This window comes from Anoplopoma fimbria, chromosome 16, assembly GCF_027596085.1.
Source record: "Anoplopoma fimbria isolate UVic2021 breed Golden Eagle Sablefish chromosome 16, Afim_UVic_2022, whole genome shotgun sequence".
In the NCBI taxonomy this organism is placed as follows: domain Eukaryota; kingdom Metazoa; phylum Chordata; class Actinopteri; order Perciformes; family Anoplopomatidae; genus Anoplopoma; species Anoplopoma fimbria.
The window spans coordinates 7,493,780-7,506,002 of NC_072464.1; the positions used below are offsets into that span (position 1 = coordinate 7,493,780).

At 40.5% G+C, this 12,223-nt stretch overlaps 1 protein-coding gene across 1 annotated transcript in view; it reads left to right on the plus strand.

Annotated features, from left to right (window-relative positions):
- The window catches only part of gulp1a (GULP PTB domain containing engulfment adaptor 1a), a 75,848-nt gene that overhangs the window by 16,863 nt on the left and 46,762 nt on the right, over positions 1-12,223 (plus strand). Inside the window, exon 2 of the mRNA XM_054615109.1 lies at positions 11,545-11,609. The gene's annotated coding sequence lies outside the window, so the exon portion shown is untranslated. The remainder of the gene's footprint in view (positions 1-11,544; positions 11,610-12,223) is intronic.

A 12,223-nucleotide genomic window follows, 5' to 3' on the forward strand; every position in this document is an offset into this window, starting at 1 on the left:
GTAAAAATAACATCATATGTGCTGTTATTGTGTCCTGACAGTAGTTCAGTAGTTTGACTGATAATCTGGATTCCACCGCCCCCAAAGAAAAAACGACCAATCAGAGCTGAGGTGTGTCTAACGTAGCTGTCAATCACAGCTCGTGACGCTCGTGAACTTTGGTCAAACTGTCAAACTATGCGGACCTGATCAAATATGAATGATTTTTGAAGTGAAGTTTGAAATGAAAAATAGGCAATGCAGTACCAAAATATGGATTAATATTTCATTGGAATTCACAAGCTTTATGAGCAATGACTGACAGCTGCGTTCGAGACTCCTCGGCTCTGATTGGTTGTTCTTAACTCCGGAATCAAAAGCCATTAGGAGCACTAAAATAACACAAGAAAAACTGGATTTTTGTCACACATCATCCATCTCATGCACTACTGTCAGGATATATTGACAGTTTGAGAAAATATGGCAAAATATTTTTTTATTATAATACCCAACGGTAGCTTTAAAGTCACATTTTGATGAAGCTCAAAGTAAATTATTCTCATTCATTCTTTTGTATTATCTACCACATTCCCACCAAAATGTTAGAATAACTAGTCATGCAGACTTTTATACATATGGAAGTTATATGTTGCTGCTTCTGCTGTGAAGTGTTCCACAATGACTTTGATTGATAAGCACACTTAAATAGCTGCTCACCCAAACAGCCCAGCAGGAAGGTTAGATATGTGCAAGGGCACAATTGTTTTTCAGCTTTTTGATCACAGCTACTGTACGCTTAGAAGGAAAGCTGTTCTTTACAGACTGTGGCAAGGTTATCTTGATGAATACTGTATATCATAGTGAATTATGTAGTCGGCCCACCTGCAGTGTGCAAAAGGCTCGCATCCAGGATATGCAATATATATATGCAACAGATAACAATTTCTTTCCAAGTGAGAGCCTGATGATATTTTTCAACATTTTTCCATGCTTTTATTCTGCCCAACAGTGAGTCTCTGAGAAATGAGGAGTCCTGACCCTTTTTAAATCAAGATGAGCTGGAAGAAGTCTGAAGATGTGTTGGGTTTGCTTAGTTACCCTCAAGGCCTTTTTCCTGTCACAGCTACTCTGTACACTGACAAAGAAGGATAGCCCCCTTGGCAGATTGTTTTGGCCACTGGCCCACACATGCATTGAACTTTCAAGTTGGCATGAGGTCCGCCTTTCTTTGTGTGACTGGAATCCACTCGAGTGAAGTTCAGTTCAGGGTCCTGTAATGTCGGGCTGGGTAGGAATACACTGAAGCTATGTGAGCGTCTAAACAGCGTAGTTTAAATAGTCAGTAAGTTCAGTAAATTCCCTTTGACAGGCTATATTTTCTGGGTAACCCCTTTATAAAAGTGGGCTTGTTCTTCTGCGTGGTGGGGGGGGGATTCACGGAAAAGTTGAGTCTGTTTGTGATTTAACCTTTGGTGCCCAGTCGAACGTCAAAGAATTCAGCAAAATGTCAAGATATAAGCAAATAATTCCAGCTCACAAATTGCAATCATTATATTAAATGTCTGCATGAAGAAAAAAAAAAAGAAATTATAGAAAATCATTCCGCTCACCATGACAGCTCACTGTTTGCTCATGACACTCCATAGCCTGAAACATCCTACAGAGGGAATAAGATAATGGAAACCATAAATTGGAATATGTCATTTAATACACAATATTCTTTCTTATTTGCAGGGAATGTGAGAGAGTGCCTGTTTTACTTTCATTTCAGCACAAAAATCTGACTCCTGAATAGTTGAAGTAAATGTTACTCTGCGATATATGCAATGTTCAATATAAAGGAAGGGAGAGAGAAGTTTGTGCTCAGATGATTATAACAAGAAATGGTTTCTAAATGTAAAAATGAATTGTGATATGGCTTTCAGGTCATATCACCCACCCTCACTTCCATGCAGTGTCTTCGTTATAATACATTTTCAGGAAGTGGTTAACCAAGAAAACAAGAATACTCTAATCCAATTTACCATCTTCGTTTGTCCCACTTCTGAGTCTCCTCAGTGTGTTACAGTATTGGAGTGCTCTCTTTCGCCGGGTGTCGGCAGTAAAGTTAATGAAAACTGATGACTCCCTATCACTGGCTTAGACATATCGTCCAACATGTTATCGTCAAATTGAAAATCAAAGCTGAAGTCTGCTGTCAACACATCACAGCTGCCGCAATGCTTCCAAGGTTCAACACATCGGAAAGGTCAATTTTCCCAGAATAGATGGAGAAGGTTTGGAGCAAAAGGCACTGCTGAGTTTAACCTCAAGAACAACCAGTGTCAATGCAAGTCTTCTGAGGGAAATCTACACAACCCAACAAATCCATTGGTACCAAAATAACGCTCCAAAGTTATGGTCAATTCTGGCAAGGATAAAACTCGAATCGGCATATTTGCATATTTATCTCGAGAATTGTGAATGAAAATGGGCTCTATGGACCCCCACAAGTCTCCCCTTTTAAGACGGCATGTTTATTCTAATCCCATGAAATTTGGGGCAAAAAAAAACACACAGCTTTTTAGCATATAGTACAAATGTGTTATTTCTGCCTATTCTAAAAATGCTTTCTGCATACTGGGGTCCCTAATGACACTTGGAATTTGGTATGACTGGAAAACTGGGATTCGCTGTGGATCTGGCATATGAACATATGTTCATGTTAGTCCCCATGCTAAACATTTCATGTAGCGAGACCAGTTTTTGAAATGTGACATCAGCGTATAAAATGGCCTTTTGTCACCTCGGATAATCACAGCATCATGAAACCGTTCAACCACAAGCTAGAGACCTCTGGTATTCAGAGGATACATGGCTTTCCGAGGTATATTCAAATGAAGGGGATTTCTGAGCAAGTGTCTGGAAAATGCAATTTTTACAAGAAAATTATTTAAATGTCAAACGTTTTTTTTTTTAAAGCAAATCACAACATGGCTTTTTCAGTGGTTTTTCCTCAAGGTCTTGGTGTCTTAATGTGGTATGTTGGAGGGATTTTTTAACATTTTCAAGAGGTATTGTTTTTTTTTTATTTTGCACCACATCTGCTTTATAAATGGAGTCATCCCAGGAATATATGAAAATATTCATGGGTAATCTCAGAGCTTGGGTATGGCCATCATATACTTGCATCATAATGTTCTCAGCCCTTATACGCTCTAAACGTTCAACATTTCAGTAGGCGCCTATACACAACACACTATTTATTACAGATTTATCTCTAGTAACACTTGACACACAGTGCTGTGCTGCTTCTCAGATTGATCTTTGGGTTCCCAGCTTTCAGATGATGTATACCGTTTCTATGTGGCATAAACTGTTGACCTGCTATCTCCCTGTCCCCTCTAAAAAAATTGACAAAAATTGGTCTTTGGTGAAGAGGTGTCGAGTGGAAGATGTTAAAAAAATGGAGATTACCCTCCGTGACACCATGCTGATCCCTCTCACTGAAGTGGATTTTTCACTTTTTTGACAAGTGTATGGCCCTGAATTGAGTTCAAATAACTCAATTTTGGTTTCTCAAAGAGAAAATAATGAATAGCATTCACTAACCTCGAGATAAGGACTATGCTGTGTCTACATTTGTTCTTGAGCGCTTCCTAGAATATAGCTGCCATCAGGGGACCGTATAATGTTTTTCAGCTGCATTTTTTCCCATTAAATAGTGATTCAACAAACTTTTTCTTTAAACTAGTATCCAATCACAACTGTTAGGCTGGGAGCTTGTTGCAGAAGGGCGCTGCAAAGGAATTATCTGAGTCGAGAGGATTTTCAGGACGCGAGCTGCACAGGCAGGAAGCGGGGATTGACTGGAGTGGAGCCCCTGTGGTGCTGGATCGGCGACCGGGCCCTGGGAGGCCTCTTGAAATAGAGAGATTTTGACTAAAACACAGGCGAAGTCTAGCAGCAGCCTCAGTGTACTACTTTCAGTCCGTTGGGTCGAAACAACTTTTTAGACACCTGTGAAGTTGTGTGACTGCTTCTTGCACAGTTGTGACCATTATAAACACCTGGAAAAGTACTCCAAACCACTTCTGTGGTAGTTTTCCAGTAAAGTAGGTGTCTCTTGGACCACATTTTTGCCATGATGACACACACACACACACACACACACACACACACACACACACACACACACACACACACACACACACACACAGACTTGAAAGGTAAGCACTTTACCAGCCACACCGGCTGCTATTTACTGAGGCCACGTTTGACGTCTTCAGAAGTCTCATTTCCCTTCTTCTAAAAACTCCGGCTGTAGCAGTCTGAATTAACCACCCGGTCCGTTTGAGAGAAAGCAGTTTGAAGGACATCGCAGTAATCGAATCCGCTAGAGATATATATACACGTTCAAGTTTTCATCCACCGAAAAGGTGAGTAGGAATCGGCCTAAAGATAAACTAAAGAGATTTTCCAGGCTCGATTGCATCAGCTAGACTCTTGAAATCCTGCTGGAGCTCAAAGGATAGCCTGGACCTTTAGTGGTCCGCACCTTCACATGGGAAATTACATCCTGGGAGGTTGAATGGATTCAGTTTGCCTCATTATCAGACTGAATAGCCTAATCAATGAGTGGATCATGTATGTGTCCACTTTATTTAATTTCCAATCGATACAAGCGGTTCCCGGTAGTGGTAGCTATAGGAGCAATCAGAGCTTCTTGTGTTGATTGAAGACAGAATCTTCTAGATGGGTAAACTGCTCCTTATATTAGCCTGTAACAACCAGGGTCACTGACAAACAGAAACCTTTCTTTAACAAGGGTCCGCATTCGCTTGCAGTAGACCTTTTCATTGCCATTCCGTTGCCAGAGCAACAGCTATGGTCCATGTTTACTTCCTGTCGGCTACTGCATTAAGAAACATTGCATACAGGAGATACAAAGGGGGGCCCGTTTAGGATCTTTATGTTGTCAAGTTTTAAAAAAAGCTCCTGCCAGTTAGAAACATTAACAAACGGTGTGTTTCTACAGCAGAACCGCTGTGAATTCAAAGCGCTGCCTTGTTGCTTTGACTTGCTCAGGTAGCTGCTTGAGAAAGCGTCAACACAAAGACAAAGGGAGAAAAGGTCTCCTCAGCTTTGAGTGTCATGCTCAGCGGGGGGGGATCATTTGCTGTCTGTCAAAACCCCTCGAACCACATGAGGAAACAGCAGAATTCACTCGCACACACTTTGAAGTAAGATGCACGGTAAGCCAGGCTCAGAGCCAGAGATGTAAAGTGTGTCTGTATTTGTTCCAAATCAAGGATCCGCTCTGGTAATGTTTTATCAATAATACAAATCTCCGTGTTGCATTTGCTTCGCAGCCAGCGGTCTTGCTGCGTGCAGAAACTGATTTTGCTTCGCTCGCATGGAGTCACGGTCCAACGCAGCTTAACTGAAGTCAACATGGAATATCAGTTAGTGTTTGAACTGGGTCAGGTTGTACATTAAAACTGCTGCAAGTACTCTTTTCTGCTAAAGCACACCAATGGAGATGCAGTAGAGCTCTGCTGCATCAGAGTTCTCTGCAGTGTGTGTGTGTGTGTGTGTGTGTGTGTGTAGCTGGCAAAGTTTCAAATCTTCTGAGATGCAGTATATGTCATGAGCACAAACACGCTTTGCACCTCACATATTTCTCAGTGATTTTTCCAATAGACCTTCTTTTATTCATCACATGTCCAACTCAATTTTCTCCTCCCTGTGTGCACTGAAGGACGCATGCCTCGCAGCTTCAAACCGCGCTGATGGAAATATAGTTTTCTGTCAGAATTTTTTTAAAAACAACTTTATTGCTGGGATCTGGGGATGTGGACGGATAACAAAAGTCAACAAAAAATATAAAAAATAACATTTTAAACCATTCACTGATTGAATGAAATGATGAAAAAAAAAGAGTGCCTATCAACATATATATTGTGTTTCATTTGGGATACGGTGCATGTATATAATGCCTGGTGGTTGCTTTAGTTTATGGTGTACTGTATGTTATATGTAGATGATTATTGTACATGTAAAACGGCTGCTGAACACACGTGTCATGATTCTACAATGTATGGAAGGTCGACATGGTCCATTTAGTAGCTGTTAGTACATTTTTAGTCATACAACATGATTTCCCTCTCTGCTCTGTCGTTATGGAATTTTTTCTGAGAATTTTTCTTGTCGCAAAACTGAGATTCTAAATAAATTCGTGAAAACAGCAGTTCAAAGATCAGTTTTACCACAAGGTCCTTTAAGTGGCTTTCCTTAAGCTTTCAGTCATATCCCACAAACTTCATAAGCAGACGGATATTTCCATTTCTAATACCGTTTTTGTTTTCTGAGCAATTTAAGGAAGTCTCATCTGTGTTGTTCTTGTTTAAAAGATGGACCTTTTGGTTGTTGCGGAATAGTTCTAATGAGATTTCATTCATTGAAACACCTTGGCCTGTTGTTCTCTTGGGACACATCTGGTTGGCTGATCGCTTCTGTTGCCTCTTCCACTGGATTTACGTTCAAATTGTATGGAATGCATTCAAAGTTCATCCAGTAGACTTTAATTTCAAATGGTGAAACCTAGTAATTCAAACTTAGCATAAATGCATTGACAGAGTTATGTTTCAATACGGACACGACATTCACAACATATTGTCAGGTTGCGGCAAACATGTTTTGAAATTGGCCGCTCTACGCTAGCTGACATTCCCTCGTATGCAGTGACGCGAAACGGATCGCTTTTTTTAAACGATAAAGTGATGTGGGAGGCAACCGTGGGCCAGTAAATGCTTCAAAGCGTGTGGTTAGGAAAATTGATACCCAATACATCCCATTTGAGTTGATAATGGCAGGCAGTGACGGGTAACGGTAAAAATAAACACGTTTTATTATTTTTCACCCTTTTTTTCTCATGTTTTTTTTTTTCTCATTAAGTTGGGAAGGTCCTTGGATTTTTAATCTTTTTATTAAAAGGTTGAGAACCCCTGCAGTAGATTCACAACAGCCCCGGATATCAGGCATTAATCCAGTGAATGAAATGTTTTGATAACAGACCAAAAAAATGACTTGTATTATTAAATAATATTATAGATAGCTCAAGAGCCGCTCATGATATACGCTGCAGTTCTCACTGGTGTATTTAAAGCGCACATATATAATCCTTTCCAAATGTCATTCTAATGCCTTAAGAGCTCTAATGTACCATGAAGGAATAGCTATTTAAAAACCGCCCAGGAGTCACGAAGTCTCCACTTATTATATTCATCATGTAATCATTTTGAGCAACCATTTGTTTCTCAAATGTCTCAGAGCTGATGCGGTTTGACGAGCTGTAGCTTCTCCGCGTAGGTCACGACACCGCAGATTTTTTTTAACATGCACTTGCCAGCTCGTCCCCCCCCCCCCCCCCCTCTGTACACAGAACCTGACATGGGCCCAGTGCAGGGCGACCCCCTGCCCCCTCAGGAAGTAGAAATGGGTCAGAGCCAGTCTGGCGCTATCTGTGTCTCTGCGTGTGTCTCTTATCTGCCACTTCCAGCATGCTGCTGAATATGCTGGATCTGGTGCTGCTGCCCACACGATGCCGTTTTCTTATCAGGAAACTTTCAGAGCCCAGAGGGAAGAAAATAAAAGGTTCAAGATCTTTGGGGAAACTTTTCTTTTTTTAATGAGGATTATTACGACGGAAGGTGCTGCACCACCAGGACCTCGTCCACTTAAACGCATTCCTCACTGACAAGAACCCTTCTCCATCCTGTCTGCACCTGGAGCAATGGGAAGAACTGATTTCAGCGTGTGATTGGACTTTTAATTATACATATTTTTGGATTTACTTCATTAGATGTCTTATATTGGATTTACTACATTAGTATTAGACCTGCTTCAATCCTCTTTTTGGATCGCAATCCAATTTTCTGCGACAACAATCTTTTTTTTGTTGTAATTAAAATTTCCCCCTACTTAGTCTGCTGCAGCCCCAGCTCCAGCTGTCTTTGTTTCTTTTTCTCTTCTGGAAGTCTTTTTGTTGTCCTGGAGACCTTGAGCTGGGTTCATATTTCATATGGGACCATACAAACACACTTGGACCTGACTTGGAATGCTATATCAAGGCCTGCTTCTTGGAGTTTGTTTTGGAGTCGACTTTTTTTTTTTACAGAGCTGTCAAAACTTGCCCGAAGGAGATTAATCCAGTAGAACTAACTCCTTCATGACAAGTAACCCCCCCCATCCCCAGGACTTCAAGCTTCTCATTGCCTGTGTATCTTAATTATGATTTTTGGGTGATTGGCTTCCACTAATGAGGGGGAACAGGGTGAATTAATTTCAGCTGAATGGTGTTGTAATCCTCTGCCATTTTCTATCACATGTTCCCCCAACGTGCCATTATTACAGGGACCAGACTGGAGCCTTTTATTGGAGGCTTGATTGCCTGCCCACTGGCCACAGACCCGGTCGTTTACACTACTACTGATTAGATTAATTGAATTGTTAACTACTTAACCATGTAATGAAATGGTCTTTCACACTGTGCACAGCATCCCTAAAAACCTGTTATTTTTTTCTTGTTGAGATCTGTTATGTAACCTGATGAGGGTCAAAACTAACCTCTGTTATTAAATATCCCAGAATGCAATTGAAGAAGACAGATTGCGTGAGTCTTTTTTGTTCTACGGGATCTATAATGTAAAACCACATTTCCTAAACTCCTTGCTTGAGGGCAGATGAATATGACAGTTGTTTCTTGATCTATTATTCCACATTATTCATCGTAATATACTGTTAGATGCAACGTGTCCACATCATACACACAGAGAAATGCTGAAATGCTGAATACAATCCATTCTATATTATTCCTCTGCTCGAGACAGACTGGAAACATTTATCATGCCAGCTTTGTTTTTGTTGAGGTGGAAATTATAGTATGGGGAAGAAAAGGATTTGAGTTATGCAGGATATAATAACAATATTATCCTGATAGTCATCACAAAATGCCTAGCACTCATAAAATGGCTCTTCAACATACAGTAATCACTTTGCCTTATGTTTTGCTGAGAAATGAATACTTTTATTACATTGGACACATCTTTTTTCAAGGGCACATCCGATTTTGTGGAAAACAAACAAAGAATCTTAAATAGGGTAGTTACAAGTCATGCCTAAATGATAAATAACAAATAGTGTGATTCTGTTCTTTCTTATATGATGACTTCTGTGTTTTATACAATGCAGCATTTTCCTAAAAACAATTCTTAGACTCACAGAACAATAATTCCTTATGACCATCTAAACGTGTGTGTCAGTGCCTGTATCTGCAGAGATTCTGCCCTCTGCTTGGATTTTCCCTGTCCTTCTAATGTTGCTGTGTTGGTTTGTGGGCGTCAGTCTTCGGGCAGTGGGCGTGAAGCCCCGAGCCAATAACAACGTGCAGGCGAGGTCGGGACTTTATCAAAACGTATGGCCAGGTCACATTGCTGTCTCAGTCTCTCTCCTCTGATATCTTTCTGTTTCAGGAATGTATAAAGAGCTGCAGGTCTGAGTGTGTGTTTGACCCAGAGCTGGAGACACAACACACACACACACACACACACACACACACACACACACACACACACACACACACACACACACTCACACAGGCAGAGCAGAGAGGCAACAACACATTGAGTTGACACTCACAGCACAACACTCATATACACGTATACAGGCAGAGCAGAGAGGCAACAACACGATTGAGTTGAGCGTAACGCAACAGTGTAACGCAACAGCGTAACGCAACAACGTAACGCAACAACGTAATGCAACAGCGTAACGCAACACATAGCTTAACAACGTAACGCAACAACGTAACGCAACAACGTAACGCAACAACAACGTAACAACGTAACGCAACAACGTAACGCAACAACGTAACGCAACAACGTAACGCAACAACGTAACGCAACAACGTAACGCAACAACGTAACGCAACAACGTAACGCAACAACGTAACGCAACAACGTAACGCAACAACGTAACGTAACTAGCGTACTTTAGTACGGAATATTACTTAATATGGGGTAATAACCTTTGGGAACAAAGATAAACTCAGCCTCTACGGCTTCACCTGGAACACCACCACTGGTCTGAGGTGAAGTCCTGTTTTTTGTTTGAACCATCCACCACAACTCCAACCATCTTCCTCGCTCTTAATACTCGTTATTATACCATATGACTTACAATAATGTCCTATTAATATACTACATCTCTTATTTTAATATGGCACTAACTATGCTCAAATGCACTAACGTATCTAGGGTTTGAAGAAATATACAATATGAACATTTTCCCTGGTGACTGAGCTGCATTTCGTAACTGTTAAATTCCGTATTCCTTCTATGCTGGATAACTGCAGCCTTCACTGCTGGCTCTGCGTTTTATGTTATTTCTGTGGATGTGGATTTCAGATTTTTGCTGACGTGTTCGACTTTGTTGCTATTTTTTACAGCAACTTGAACTTGAGGGCGTAGAAAAATATCTCCATGAACACTGTACACATTATTATGTGTGTCTCTAAGACCAAATGCCCAATTTAGATATTCTAAATTGATCAGCGTGATCTGCAGCAGTTTATATCAACACAAAATAACATACAGTACTCATTCAACTCATTCATTAAAGCAGGACCTTCCACATTTCCGCACACTCTGCCCTTTACAGCTCTCAATGTCATTTCCCACTAACTCCTCAGGCGTTTCCATGATAACTACTCAATATTACAGGGCAACATATTACTCTGGCCCTCATTTATCAACAACCAATTTAATCTGGAAAGGAGTCTGTCCTTTTTAAGGACTAAATTAACTCTGCATCAATTTCTAAAATGTTAAACCAAGAGTCCCGTGGGGAGAAACTTTAGGGACTGCAGCTCTAATAAAGAGAAAGGAGATGTAGCATTCTAGTGAATCTGGCTGTCTTACGGTTTTTGTTTTCAGATTTGCCGGAGAAGTATTTCATTGATTTTTTTGATTTTTTTGAACTCAAAATTGTTTTTTATTTTAGAGTGATTGATCAATGTGTTTGTTTGCTTTCTTTAAACCATTAATAAACACTGACAGCTCACAAATCTCAGTAGCTGACACCGCGCTCCAAATTCAATAGCTTATATGAATTAAAATGCTTTATAGTATTGGACAGAAAGCACAGCTCATGGTGCTTGAATAAAACACTTTTTTATGTGCTACCAGTGGAAAGAGCTGAGTCAGCACCTCAGTCATCAAGCACTCACCGACGTAATAACTGTGGTGGAATATATTATCTGGTTTTGTTTATTTAATTATTCTGTTAAAACTTTTTATGCATACACAAAACTATGTTTCCTCAGTGTTGTCTGATCCATTCACGTTTGTGCTCATTAAGGGTGTACACCACAAAACTCTTAAGGATACTATTAAAACGTTTTGGACGTACAAAAAAAAAATATAGATTATAATAAAATTGGTTATGTAATCTGTACACAGAGTGAGCTAGTACTACGGTTTCCTTCATCTCTAAAAGTTTCTTTCTTGTCTTTTTTCCTTCCCACAGAAGATGCAGCACTGATGAGTGAAGCACAACAAAGACACCTGAAACATCAACCGTCCGCAGAAACAGTAAGGCCCCATATCTGCTGTCACACACTCTGAGAGCTGTCAGTGAAGTTGTCATTATATATCATTATCATTATACAGTGCTAAAAGCCCCTCAGCCCGGATCCCCCCAGAGCACCTGCACCTGCTGATTGTTCTGCGATTCTCTCTGTGATTATGGGAACAAAAGACAACCAGTGGCATATGGTGTACCACTCACACATACAGCTCTGACATCACATCCAGCTGTGCATATTCCCTTTGCTTTGTGATATAACATGAACAGGAAGGAGGTGACATTTTTGATGCCATCCTGCTTATCCTCTCAGGACACGTTTTTTATGCTTGTTCTGTCAGTCACTATTACTGAATGCTGTGCACCTGGAAAACCTGTATGTCAGATAGTGTCACAACAGTCAACCATGAGCTATTGGCACCAGTCTTAGCTGTTTTTTTAATATGGTGGTTTCTGTGTTTACCGCTCATGCCTTTCATATTTATAGGTTTGAAAATGTACCGTATTTTCCGCACTATAAGGCGCACTTAAAAGCCTTTAATTTTCTCAAAAAACGACAGTGCGCCTTATAATCCGGAGCGCCTTATATATGGATTAACTCTGGTTGTGCTTACTGACCTCG